General features: G+C 36.9%; 1 protein-coding gene across 5 annotated transcripts in view; it reads left to right on the top strand.

The window, feature by feature from the left end:
• The window catches only part of LOC115215537 (putative extracellular sulfatase Sulf-1 homolog), a 213,472-nt gene that overhangs the window by 6,339 nt on the left and 193,018 nt on the right, over positions 1-14,115 (top strand). For 4 of the 5 annotated variants that reach the window (XM_036505734.1, XM_029784718.2, XM_029784721.2 and 1 more), the window contains exon 2: positions 7,596-7,682. The exons of the other annotated variant lie outside the window; for it this stretch is intronic. The gene's annotated coding sequence lies outside the window, so the exon portion shown is untranslated. The remainder of the gene's footprint in view (positions 1-7,595; positions 7,683-14,115) is intronic. 5 annotated transcript variants of the gene reach the window in all.

Raw genomic sequence — 14,115 nt, forward strand, 5'->3', positions numbered from 1 at the left:
CTCTCTCTCTCTCTCTCTCTCTACCTACCTATCTATATATCAAAGATAAAAAGAGAAGATGGGATTTATCAACAAAAACATTACCACAGCAATTGTTTCATCTTCAAGATGCACTGCTTCTTTGTCAGCATGGAACGATGCAGTAACACCAGATGCAACTCACAGTGCATAGAAGAGTTCTCAGGTGGAATAATATATATATATAAAGAAAAATAAGGATAAGATTGTTAATTTAAAAATAAAATAACGATTTTATCAAGTTGTCAGCATGGAAAAAATAACCTTCAAAGGTAATAATTATCAAAATTATAAATTAGGGTATCTACGAGATACCACCATGCTGAACATAGGAGATCATTAGAGTCAGATTATTTATAATTTTATATATATATAATATATAATGTGTGTGTGTGTGTGTAATTATTATCATATATTATATATATATATATATATATATATATATATATAACTGTGTGTGGTGTGTATATATATATGTATGGCAATAGAAGATGGAATATACGAGAATTTATTAATCATGACAATTGTTTCGATACATCTAGCATCGATCCCTCGTGGCATGAGACACTCAACAACTGGTTCAAGAGCATCTGGCGGTGCAGATGTTTCTCATCAGGTGATAAATAGACACAACTCGTTAAGATAACTGTTCCGCAATGTAACTTCTCGTTTTTATAGAAAGAAAATTAGCCAGACAGAGGAAATATCTTCATTTATAAAGAAGATCAAAAATAAGATCACAGATGGAAAAAAGAGATAGATAGATATACAAATATATATATATATATATATATATATATATACACACACATTTACACACACCACACACACACACACACACACACACACACACATATATATACACACACACACATATATATATATATACACATATATATATATACATACACACATTCACATATGTGTGTGTGTGTGTGTGAATGTATATTTATATGTATATATAGATTGTATGCGAATGCATATTTATGTGTATATATAAATTTATATGTGCATATATAGATTTGTTTGCTTATATACATGTATATGCATATTGAGGCCTGTGGATATCTTTATGTCTATATATGTTGTATATGTATATGGATAGACAAAATGTATTTGTATATATGTTTGCATCTGTTGATAGATATGTATATTTCTATATACATGTGTATATAATTATATGCACTTGTATGTACATGTCTTTGAGTGTTTGTTTGTGTATATATATATATATTTGTATGTTCGTGTGTGTGTATATATATATATGTACACACAGTTAAATGATGATGGTATATATATATATATATTGTATATTTGTATGTTCCTGTCTATATATATAGGTATTGTATATTTGTATGTTCATGTCTATATATATATATGTATTGTATATTTGTATGTTTATATGTATGTATATATATTGTATATTTGTAGGTTGATATGTATATATATAGATAAGGTATTTGTGTATATATTCACTTGCAAATATTTGTATATGCATTGATCTGTAGAAATATAAAAATGTATATATGCGAAAAGAAAGAAAAAAGAACCCCCACACACAAATATGCAAAGCTGAAGTGGAGCAATTTGCAAGTTAGAAATTCATGAAGAAGTGATCCTTTTCATATTAGGATCATCAGTTTTCCTTCAACAATAATAAATGTGTGTGTTGTCCTATTGATTTCATTGCATTAGGGTCTAACAGCTCTTTTTAGCTGTTCCACTACTCACACGGATGATTTGTTTTCAGTGATGTAGGCTGGCGTACACCAAGCCACACACTTTAGAAATGCTGAAACTTGGTTTAAATATTTGCCACAAACTAAATGAACAATATACCTCAGCCTTTTCTGTTTGTGTTCCCATCTGGTTTAGTTACCTTTTCCATGGCTAAGAGCAGTGGTTTTCCACCACGGTCCATATGACCGTTTGGGGTCCATATGACCGTTTGGGGTCCATATGACCGTTTGGGGTCCATATGACCGTTTGGGGTCCACATGACCGTTTGGGGTCCACATGACCGTTTGGGGTCCACATGACCGTTTGGGGTCCATATGACCGTTTGGGGTCCACATGACCGTTTGGGGTCCACATGACCGTTTGGGGTCCACATGACCGTTTGGGGTCCACATGACCGTTTGGGGTCCACATGACCGTTTGGGGTCCACATGACCGTTTGGGGTCCACATGACCGTTTGGGGTCCATGTAAGATTTTCTTATTAAAATTTATGTGCAATAAACTGGTTGTACTTCTGCAAAACACAAAATATTTGATTTTTCTTTTTGCAATCTATAATGATAAAAGTGAAATTCTGTCCAACTGAGACCCCTGTATCTCAGTCTTCATTTGCTCTACACAGACATATTATACCTTTTTGGGATCAGGATGATCTTGGGATTGAAAACCTGCCCTCATTTGGTTCTTGAACATCCAGCTTTGTGGTCTGATGGCGATTCACACCATCTTGGTTGGCATTTGTCAGATGACATCAGAGATCAAGGGGGAGATAAATGACGTTTGCTTCATTCATTTTATGTCGAGATAAAAAGCTTTGGGACAAAGTGGCCAACAGTTGGAATTCAAATTGGGACTAGAACAGTAGAATGATTATATTACAGAATTAATTCTCATCTGTCCTTAACCCCTGATCGGACACCACCAGGGCATATAGTCATTATAAACGTATTGTAGTCATGCTGTTTAGCTCTCCTTAGTTTGGGACCACAAGCACAATTATCCCCTGTAGGAGCTAGCTTAAAAGTCCGCACGGAGTATGGCTTTTAAGCTAGTTCCTAATAAAACTTGTTTATAAAAAATACAGTAGGATGTTCTTTTTTATACACATTGAATGGCTGTGGAGGTTCAGGTGGGTAAAATGGGAATCAAAGAGGTCCATCAGCCAAAAAATTATTGGAAAACCACTGGCTGAGAGTCCAGAAATTTCTAAGTTCTTGCACACTTGTATATGTGTGTGTGTATGTATATATATATATATGTAAATGTATTTATGTATGTATATATATCTATATGTATATATATATGTATATCTAGATGTATGTATATACATACGTATATATACGTATATGTATGTATATATGTGTGTGTGTGTGTGTATATATATATGTGTGTATATATATATATTGTATATATATATATATGTGCATATATATGTATATGTATGCATATATGTACATATGTATGTGTGTATATATATATTTATATGTACATATGTATATATATATATATAAGACACTAAGCTTTTTTTATTCTCTCTCTGTTTATTTTTTCGTGTTCCTTTCTGTTGAAGAGCCAAGGCTTGAAACCTAAAAGACTTTCTCATCTTCCCGAGTGTTAAACTAATACACTTGTCTTCATCTTTTGTCTTGTTTTTGTAAATTCCAACTATTTATGTATATATATATATATATATATATAGGGAGAGTTTACGAAAGAACAAAAGACGAAGACAGGTGGTGTACAAAACAAACAGATGTATTAGTATAACGCTGAGAAATAGAAAAAGTCTTTTACATTTCGAGCCTATGCTCTTCTACAGAAAGGGACACAGAAAAAACAAGGAGAGAAAAAAAATGTGTGTAGTAGCTAACGATTTATCATGGTGATTGACCATATATATATATTTATATATACACACACACATACGTATATGTATATATAAATACATATATGTATATATAATGCAATTGGATGGCTGTTGACTCAAGTTCATCACGCTCTGACAAATTTGCAAAAGTCTTGGTGATGCTACCAGTTTAATCTGATTTATGTATTGTGTGTTTGTATGTGCCCTTGTGTTGACATCATTTGGTAGTTGTAAACAAACATCACCATCATACAAGCAATGTTGTTTGTTTCCAGTTTCCCCACGGTGAATATGTCAGGCCACTGGGAAATTATTACTTTGCTTAGAAAGAAGTTAGGGTTGGCCACAGGAAAGGGCATCAAGTTGTAGAAAATCTGTCTCTCTTCCCCCTGCAAGCATGGAAAAGTGGACATTAAATGTAAATGATAAAGTTTGTGGTTTATGATGAGGATGTAGAATTTTGTACTTTAGTTTTCATTCTTTCATTGGTGCACCTGAAAAATGTTAAGCTTTAGATGATGTATGTGAAATATAAAAAAACAAACAAATCCAGTATTGTTATCCATTGTTTTATATATGTGTGTATGGTGTGTATAGATATAGTTATTTGCTGAATTGAAAATGCAACTTGGAACAGAAACAAAGGAACAATCAAATGGAATGTAGCACAAGAGATGGACCCTTGGTGGACTTTTTAGTGTATTGTATTCGGGGTTATTATTTCATGTTTGTTATAATGAAACAATGTTAAATGAGGTGTGCCTGTATGACATGCTAATAATAAATACCTGATGCTGTACCAGGCAGTAGCTTCTAATCTTAACCGATTGGAAGTGTTATCTTGTACTTTTTAGTATAAAAGATGAGCTACAGGAAATAAACTGCTCAATACCACAGATTTACTTGTCAGTTGCTTGACTGGAACCAGTTGAGCATTTCCCTTAGTTGCTGACAATATGTGCATCTCTGATGCAGGAGTAGTGGGGGAGTATCATAGCCATATTTTGAGAGGAATTCTTTGGGGTTTGAATAATTCAATCCTTGTCCTTGGAAACATGGGGGTTTCATTCATCATCCTTAAACAACCTTTATTCAGAGACCTTTTGAGTGGGAATGGGCTATTTGACCAGAAGGAAATTGTAACCGGGCTCAACCTGCAAGGCCATGTGCTGTTTATCTTGATATGAAGCCACCACGTTGTGCACATATGGTTGTGATGCATATGCCTGGTGTACCCTTGTCTTAGATAAATTTAGATATGTTTCAACCAAAGATTGGTCCAGGCCATGTCTAACTTAATAGCACCACCTGATAGGATTATCTAAATCCTGTTTAAGTCAAGTTTTGTTTATGGTCCATTCAAGTTGTGAGTTCTTGTTGGGTGGGTTGTATCCAATTATGGGTGGCTTATCCGGTATTCCTTGAAGAAATCTATCTAGACTCCGTTTAAAGTTGATGGGATCCTTTTCCTCTTTGATCTCTTTCGGGACAATGTTAAACAGGGCAGGGCCTGTTGAGGAAAAGAAATTATGTTGCAGTGTACCTATATGCTGTGATCCTGAATTGGGCAGGGGACGTATGGCCCATGGTCCCAGCCTTGGATGAACCTTGAAACTAATGTTCAGGTTGTTTGGGCAAAGTTGGCTGTATATTCTCCACATCGTACAAATAATAGATAGGTAATCATGATGGGTATACTGGGCTTAGTATATTTGTACCCCAGTGTCACTTTGATGGCATGCACTACTCTCGTACTCAATAATAATAATAATTTTTCATGTGGTTTTGTTCACAGTCATGCTGGTTATGACAATTGTAGAGGAAAAGAGTGGGTGATGGTAGATGTTATATGAGGGAAAGTGAAAAATTTTCAGTTTTAAAGAAAATTGTTCAGTAACTTTAATTACACATTTTGTATCATAAAATGAAAGATCACCAAATATGCTTAATTTCACAAACACACACGACAGATACACAGACAAGTGATATATCTTTTTTTTTTTTTCTGATTGAATCTGATATGTGATAATCAACCAATTACTGACAAAATGCACTGATGGTCATTTAAAAAAAATACCTTTAAACAAAACAAGGAAAATAGTTTAATGATAAATTTCACACACACATACACACACACACATTCCATGGTAGGAAGTATTTTCAAAAGAAAATAATTAAATATAAATGATATCAGAATTCTGAAACAACTTCCTTTCAGCCAGTTCCCAACAGGAAGGTCAGATGGAAGGCCACTCTTGCACTTCAAAGATAAACTAAAAGACAATCTGAAGCAATGCAACATTCCCTTTTCTTCTTGGGAAAACAAAGCATCAGAGTGGATTTGGTAGATGGAAACTGGAAGAAGCCTGTCATATATTTATCTGTATGTGGGTGTGTGTGTTTAATGTCTCCTTGTGTTGACATTGTGTGACAGTTGTAAATAAGTTACTGTCATTGAAGGAATATCATTAATTTCCAATATTCTGTGAGAATATGTCTGGGTATGGGCAAAGATGATTTTGCTTGGAAAAATTTGAGTGCTGGTGGCAGGAAGAGCATCCAGTTGTAGAAAATCTGCTTCAGTGAAATTTTGTCTGACACATGCGATCAATTTGATTTTTTTTTTTATTTATGGCCAGCCTTTGCCTGGCCAGTGGGTTGGCATCATTTGAAAGCTATAACAACGGGTGGAAATGCATTGGTGCATTGTCAGCAAAATTATATATATTTATATATTCAGTTATAAATGAGAAACAGCCTGAGGGATATAAACAATATCACCCACAGATAGACAAGGTGTTTTGCCAGTTCATGGGCAGCCTGCAATTAGAGAGGAAATATTCTCATCAATTTGTTTAGTGTTAAAACACCTGGAAGTCATAATCGCAGCTTGCCCACGAACTAACAAAATGCATACCTTGTGTATGTGTGATCGATCATCATCATTTTCCATGTTGGACAGTTTGACTGATAACTGGTAAGCCAGGGAGCTGCACCAGGTTCTGATCTGATTTGGTAAGGTTCTATGTCTGGATGCCCTTCCTAATGCCAACCACTCCAAGAGTGTGGTGGGTGTTTTTTACATGCCATTGACTTGACACCAGCATCAGCCATGACTCTGGTCTCACTTGGTTTGACAGGTCTACACAAGCATGATATATTGTCAAAGGTCTCGGTCACCTGTCACTGCCTCCATGAGGCTCAACGCTTGAACGGTGCTTTTTATGTGCTGCCAGTCAGATAGGACTGGCATCAGCCACCACTATGATCTCAGTTGGCTCGACAGGTCTTCACAGGCACAGCATATCACCCAACGTTTGAACGGTGCTTTTAACAAACCAATCACGTGACACTGCCATCAGCCACAACTACGGTCTCACTTGGATCGACAGGTCTTCTCAAGCATGGCATATCGCCAAAGGTCTCAGTTGCTTGTCTTTGCTTTCATAAGGCCCAACATTTGAAGATCATGTTTCACCACCTCATCCCATGTCTTCCTGAGTCTACCTCTTCCACAGGTCCCCTCCACCATTAGAGTGCAACACTTCTTCACACAGCTGTCCTCGTCCATATGCATTGCATGACTATGCCAGCGCAGTCGTCTCTCTTGCACACCACATCTGATGCCTCTTATACCCAACTGTTCTCTCAGGATGCTTACACTCTGTCATGCATGGACACTGACACTGTACATCCAACAAAGCATACTAGCTTCATTTCTTTCAAGCCTACGCATGTCCTCTTTGGTCACAGCCCATGTTTCACTGCTGTGTAGCACGGCTGTTTGCACACAGGCATCATACAGTCTACCTTTCACTCTGAGCAAGAGGCCCTTTGTTACCAGCAGAAGTAGGAGCTCTCTGAACTTTGCCCCAGCATATTCTTATTCTAGCAGTTACGCTCTCGGAACATTGTTTATATATATGTACACACACACACACATGTAAAATGTCTCTTTTACTCTTTTGTAGGTTTCATTGATTGTGCTACGGGCATGCTGGATTACAACCTTCGAGGACTCAGTCGGACATATCGACCACAGTTTATATTTCAATCTGGTATTTATTTTAACTTTATTTGTTGAATCACAAATTACATGTTTTCTATGGATACAATGCAAACAGCCATTAGTTCATCTAGTCTGTATGTATGGGTATCTTTTGTCTTACTAGTTTCGGTCATTAGACTGTGGCCATGCTGGGGCACTGCCTTGAAATTTTTGTCGAATGTATTGACCCTGTACTTCTTTTATTTCTTTTAAAGTTTGGTACTTATTCAATCAAACTCTTTTGCTGAACTATTGAGTTATGGGGATGTAAACAACGCAACATTGGTTGCTGGGTGGTGGTGGACACAGGGACACATGCACCCCACCCACACACACATACACAGTTCCTGTCAACCAAATTCACTCAGAAAACTGGGGCTATTGTAGAAGACCAAGTTATTGTCCAAGGTATTGCATAATGGGATTGAACCTGAAGCCTCATGGTTGATGGTTGCAAAGCAAACTTGTTAACCACACAACCATGCCTTGAGTAAAAAGAAAATGAATTAAGAAAATGAATTAAAAAAAAAAAACAAAACAAACGCCGAAAGAAACAGTAGAATAAGCAAAGATCTCCAGAGTGTGCATGGGGGTGGGGGCAACCACCAGAATGGGAGTGGGGTTGTGTGGCGTCCCACACAAAGCCTTAGATTACTCAGATGCATCAGAGGTATGCACCTTCTCACAGTTTTTTGTAATGATTGCTTTATCTCTGCCACAAGGGCAACATAATTATTAACATTAAAGTACAAAGATAACCACACACACTCACACACACACACACACACACATACACACACACATGATATATGTATGAAGATTTCTTACATTGGTACAAGACCATAAGATCTGGGATAATATCCAAAGTCAACTGAATTCACTAGAATATATTCTTTTCGATTATATTTTATTGATCTTGGGGGAAAGGAAAGACCAGCATCAATTTTAGCTGCGATTGATCTCAGACCAAACGAAAAAAAAACATCAACCCCCAGTACTTGACTGGTACGTATTCTATCGGTCTCTTTTGCTGAACCACTAAGTTATGGGGACATAAATACATGAACACTGGCTGTCAAGCAGTGGTGGGGCACAAAGACACACACACACACACACACACATGCATACATACATGTATACATACACACACATACATACATGCATGCATGCATATATGCATGACAGGCTTCTTTCAGTTTCTATCTACCAAGTCGACTCAAAAAGCGTTGATTGCCTGGAGGCTATAGTAGAAAACACCTTCTCGAGTTGCCACTCTGTGGAACTGAATCCAGAGCCATGTGGTTGGAAAGCAAACTTCTTATTACACAGCTACACAATAATAAAAATTAAAATTTTATCGGATTTTGGCTCAAGGTCAACAGGTGTCGGTGATGGAGTTAATTACATTGACCCTACTGCTCAACTGGCATTTATTTTATTGACCCCGAAGGGATGAAAGATGGTTGGCCTTGGTGGAATTTGAACTCAAATATACAGATGGACGGAATGCCACTGAACATTTTGCCTGGCATACTAACACTTCTGCCAGCTTGCTGCCTTAATAATAATAGCAATAGTAATAATAGAAGTAAAATTGAACCTGTGTGTGTGTGTGTGTTTCTTATTGGCATAATGACCCTCACAAGATACAAATATTGTGTAGCATTCTTTCTTTATTGGCTACAAGGGCTGCAAAAGCATTTAGATAATATGGAAACAAAGAAGCCATTAATTAAATCAACCCACTCTTACTCTTTCTGCTCCGAAGAATTTGAACTCAAAATGTCAGAGACATAACTTAATGTTACAAAGTGCCTTTTATGGTACTCTACTGGTTCTCTTATCACAATGATTATTATTATTTTTTGATGTTTGTCACTTCATTTTTTTTTTTTTGTCTCTATCGAATTTATCAGCTGTGAAAAGGACATTGCAAAATTGCAGTTATTTTCAAACAACCACACACACACACTCCCTACTGGGAAGAAGTTTGATTCTCAGTCTTGTGCTTCCTGGTTCAGTACCACTGCGTAGCATCCCGGGCATGTGTCTTCTATTATAGCCCCTGCCAACCAAAGCCTTGTGAGTGGATTGGTATACAGAAACCAAAATTTAAAAATTTGGTGTATTAATGTAGTTTTTGAAGCTGAATCTCAGGAGGTATTTCACTTTTTCCAGAAAAATTTTATGCAGAAATTATAGAGGTTTAAAGTTCGATAATTTCCCCTCAGTCAGAAGACAGGATTTGGAAGCTGTCATTTTGTGTGTGAAAGCAGGAGTTGTCAACATTCTGAAAATAGCACGTGTTATAATATGAAACTGTAAATAAACCAACTTCTGCTTTACACACGCCATATAACTTCTCCAAATTTTGTTATTTTTTGAAATTTTCAGAAATTTTCTGTGAATTAGTATTCTACACTTGGGAATTCATAGGATTTTGCAAAAACCAAACAAAAAATTTTTTAGATGCATGTTATTTTCAGCACATCTCTCGACCAGGGTGCAAGCAGCAGTTGGGCACATTTTGCATAGAATATATTTGCCAACACGTGCTATGTTGCAGACAAAAGAGTTCTCATGTTTGGTTTGTTACTATGGAAATAGGCAGAAATGTGTCTGTGGCTTACGATTAGCTAAAATTACCCCAAATTTGCTAACTTTAAAAGCTAATAATTCTTTATATATTGATTTATGGCGAAAATGAATTTAAGGCATTGATTAGCATATAAAACTACATCATTACACCGAATATGAAATCAATTCGAACAGAAATTGAAGAGATTGAAAATTGGCAACCAAGCAGAAACAATCCGAGACTGCTAGAATAAGTACCAAGTTTTAAAAAAATGTACTGGAGTCCATTCTTCAAGGTGTTGCCCCAGCATGACTGCAGACTAATAGTAAAATATAAAAGTAAGACTTTTGAATGTTGTTTTCCCTTTTTTTTAACTCCTTCTCACTTCCTCTCTGGATTTGAAGAATAATTCTAAAAACTTTTTAGAAAATGAATAAATAGTAGCAAAAAGAATAAGTAAGCAAACCGAAAAAACAAATTAGAGGGGGATTAAAATTCCCCGGATCCCCGAACTTTGAACGCGAACCCACTTCCGCCTACTTTACAATTTATTTGACCGATGATAAACTTGTTTCTTCCAGCCCCAGATGTGTTTACGTGCGCACCTTCGTATCTGTCGAGAAGTGTGTGTGTGTGTGTCGTGGAGATGTGTGTTTGTCTCTATGTCGGCATATGTATATGCTTGATTCTCTCTCTCTCTCCATCCACACACACACACACACACACACGTATATCTATGCCCGCGTGACTGTGTATGTTTGTGTGCGTGACTGTGAGTGCACATGTGTATGTAATGTATTAGAGATGTTTTCCCCCATCTTCATTTATAGTACTTCGAGCCCTTTAACAAAAAGAAAAAAGAAAATGAAAAATGAACACAGCTCAAATAATGAATTGCTGTATAGAGAGAGAATCGTCGTCAGCGCACTATTCTCATGACATGGAAAGGCATGAATGTCACACAATCCCATTTTCATCCTATAACTTTTGTATTAACCTTTCTCCCACCCAGTTTCCAATTTCCCTCGTACCCAGTTCACTTCATTTTACTTTGCTATCCTTAAAGAAAGCATGAACGTCACCAAATCTTCCATTTTTCTCCCTTCTAAATTTATGCAAGCTATTGCATGAACATCACACAATCACATTTCCTCTCGCAGGATTTCATTTTCGTTTTTTTCTCCACTCTTTTTGTCATTAAATGGATAATTTGGGGACATAACAACAGATAAGGGACCCACCGACTTTGTTGCCACATAACTTTCTGAAAATTGTATATTTGAAAATGAAATTTTGCAGAGATACGATTTCAAGGGTGTGGATTACGATTATCTTCATAGAATTAGTAAAGGAAAAAAAAAATCCTTTTGAAGAGGTGCGGATCATTCTTCTTTCTCTCTCCGACAAATTTCCGTAACTTTAACATTTTTCATTTTATTCTTTCTTAAAATTTAATGTTTGAAACATCAACGTTACTTAATCTACACTCTCGTAAATGTATTTCTGTAAAATTTCATTAAAAAACATGCATTTTAGAGAGAGGCGTGAGGAAATAAAGCCGGGAGCGGGTTCAGAATAATTCAAAACTTTTTTTTTAATCATGTCAACATGATCGTTATTTACTCTCTTGAAAACGCATTTCTGCAAAATTTCTCTTAAAGAACAATATTTTTCAGAAAGTTACAAAGAAACAAAATCGAAGTGAATGGGGCACTAATGTGTAGTTATACACAATTTTCATTATAAATAAACACAGATTACCCAAAACAACAATTGCTGTAAAATCACTGAAATGATCGATACTTTCCGTAACTCGGTCCATTTTACACACGCAACCGTCTTTACTTCATGTTCTTGAGAAATAACGAATTGCCTGAACATCACATCTGTCACAAACCGAGCTAACGGCGGAGCCGCTTTTACGGGGTAGTCCTACCTGTTAGAAATAGCAGCCAAACCTCCTTCATATTACACCTTGCTACATACAGCCTTAGAAATTGGACACGTTAGATAATGTGGTCCTCGATTTTAGACGACTAGGTCACGACTGGAAAAGTCTTTGATTGTAGATGTGCTCGATGTCTTTGTTAGACATCTATTTTGTAAAACCGGCGCTTTGTGGATAAATTATATAAAGGCTCACAGAAGGAGAAAAAGTTTAAAACAAAATTTGTTCTTCAGCCTCTCTAGAATCGGATTAATTTGTATTAGTCTGTGTGTATTTAATACCCGTCTCTCTATCTATTATACTCTCTACATTTGTCTCTTTATAACTATATCTTTCTGTCTGTGTCTGTTTATTGAAAGACGTTGAGCTCAAGATCATTTGGTCATAGACTCAAATCCTTGGACTGAGTGAAACCTTGTGTCCTTCATTTCCCAGTCTGCTCAGCCATAATAAGTGCCAGCCAGGTATCAGTGCAGTTCTCTCTCTCTCTCTCTCTCTCTCTCTCTCTCTCTCTCTCTCTCTCTCTCTTTCCCACCATCTGTCATATCTTAATTATTCTACAGAATTAATGGTGGAAAGGAATCAATATCTGCTTGTGACTACACAGGCACCAAAAGCAATTAGTGAAAGCATGGATCCCAGTGTCATGCAAATGGCACATAACAACACCCATTACACTCTCAGAGTGTTGACACCAGGAAGGGCATCCAGCCATAGAAAGCCATGCCAAATCAGATTGGAGTCTGGTGCAGCCTGGTCAAACTGTCCGACCCATGCCAGCATGGACAATGGGCGTTAAATGATGATGATGACGGTATCTGTGCATTTATCTTTTACTTGTTTCAGCCATTAGACTGTCACTATGGAGGCATCACCTTGAACTCTTAGTCAACTGAATCAACCACTTAGTCTATCAGTCTGAATCGCTAAGTTATAGTTGTCGAGTGGTGATGGGGGGACGAACACACACACATATACAACAGGCTTCTTTCAGTTTCCATCAATGAAATCTGCTCACAAGGAACCATGTAGCTCACAGGAACCATGTAGCTGGAAGCAAACTTACCACACAGCCAACTCATTACCAAACCATTTAGTTTGTGAGTGAGTGACAACTGGATATAATATGCTCGTATTTAAAAAGAAATATTTCTCAGACCCTAAACTTGAGAAGGATTTTTATGTATGAGTATGTCAGTTGATATGTCTGCTCTTCCTACCGTCAACAAAGTTTCCACAATCATTGCTAAGATGGATGTCAGTATTTCAGTTGCAATAGATATTCACGGTGATGCAATGGGGATGAACTGAATGGAGTTCACTGAGGGGGAACTTCTATGCAGTCACTTAACTTGCTTGGAAGACCCACTGAAATTTCTCACAACTCACTACCTTCTGCATATTCAGTGATATAATTCTTGGTAGCTCTGAAAAAACAGGATGATCATGGTTGGAATGTCTTTGATCAAAGGCCTGCTCAATCAGCACTGAACTGATCTGGAGTAGGGGTTAAGCAACCCTGCTACCAACATCAGTCACAAAGTTCTCCAACCCTTTTATAAGGTTCTCTTTGAATGAAAGTCAAAGTGATGACCTCAGCATCTATCCTGTATATACAGAGAGAAACCACTGAAAATACCTTCCAAATGGTTTTTTAAGCCAGTAGCTTACTTTGTCACTTTGAGCTATCGGGACAAGGCATCCTTCAAAAGTTCCATTCTTCCTGAAATCCACCAACTCCTTACATATGTGTGCACCCTTTCCTCTTTATGGTTCTTTCACTGTTCACTTTATTGTCATTTTGTGTTTTATTCTATTTGGATGATATGTCGGTCTTCCATGCTGGCATGGGTTGGATGATTTGTCACGATATGGTGAGCTGGAAGACTGCATTGAGCTTCAATGCTTGCTTACTTT

Source organism: Octopus sinensis, linkage group LG9 (genome assembly GCF_006345805.1).
Source record: "Octopus sinensis linkage group LG9, ASM634580v1, whole genome shotgun sequence".
NCBI lineage: Eukaryota > Metazoa > Mollusca > Cephalopoda > Octopoda > Octopodidae > Octopus > Octopus sinensis.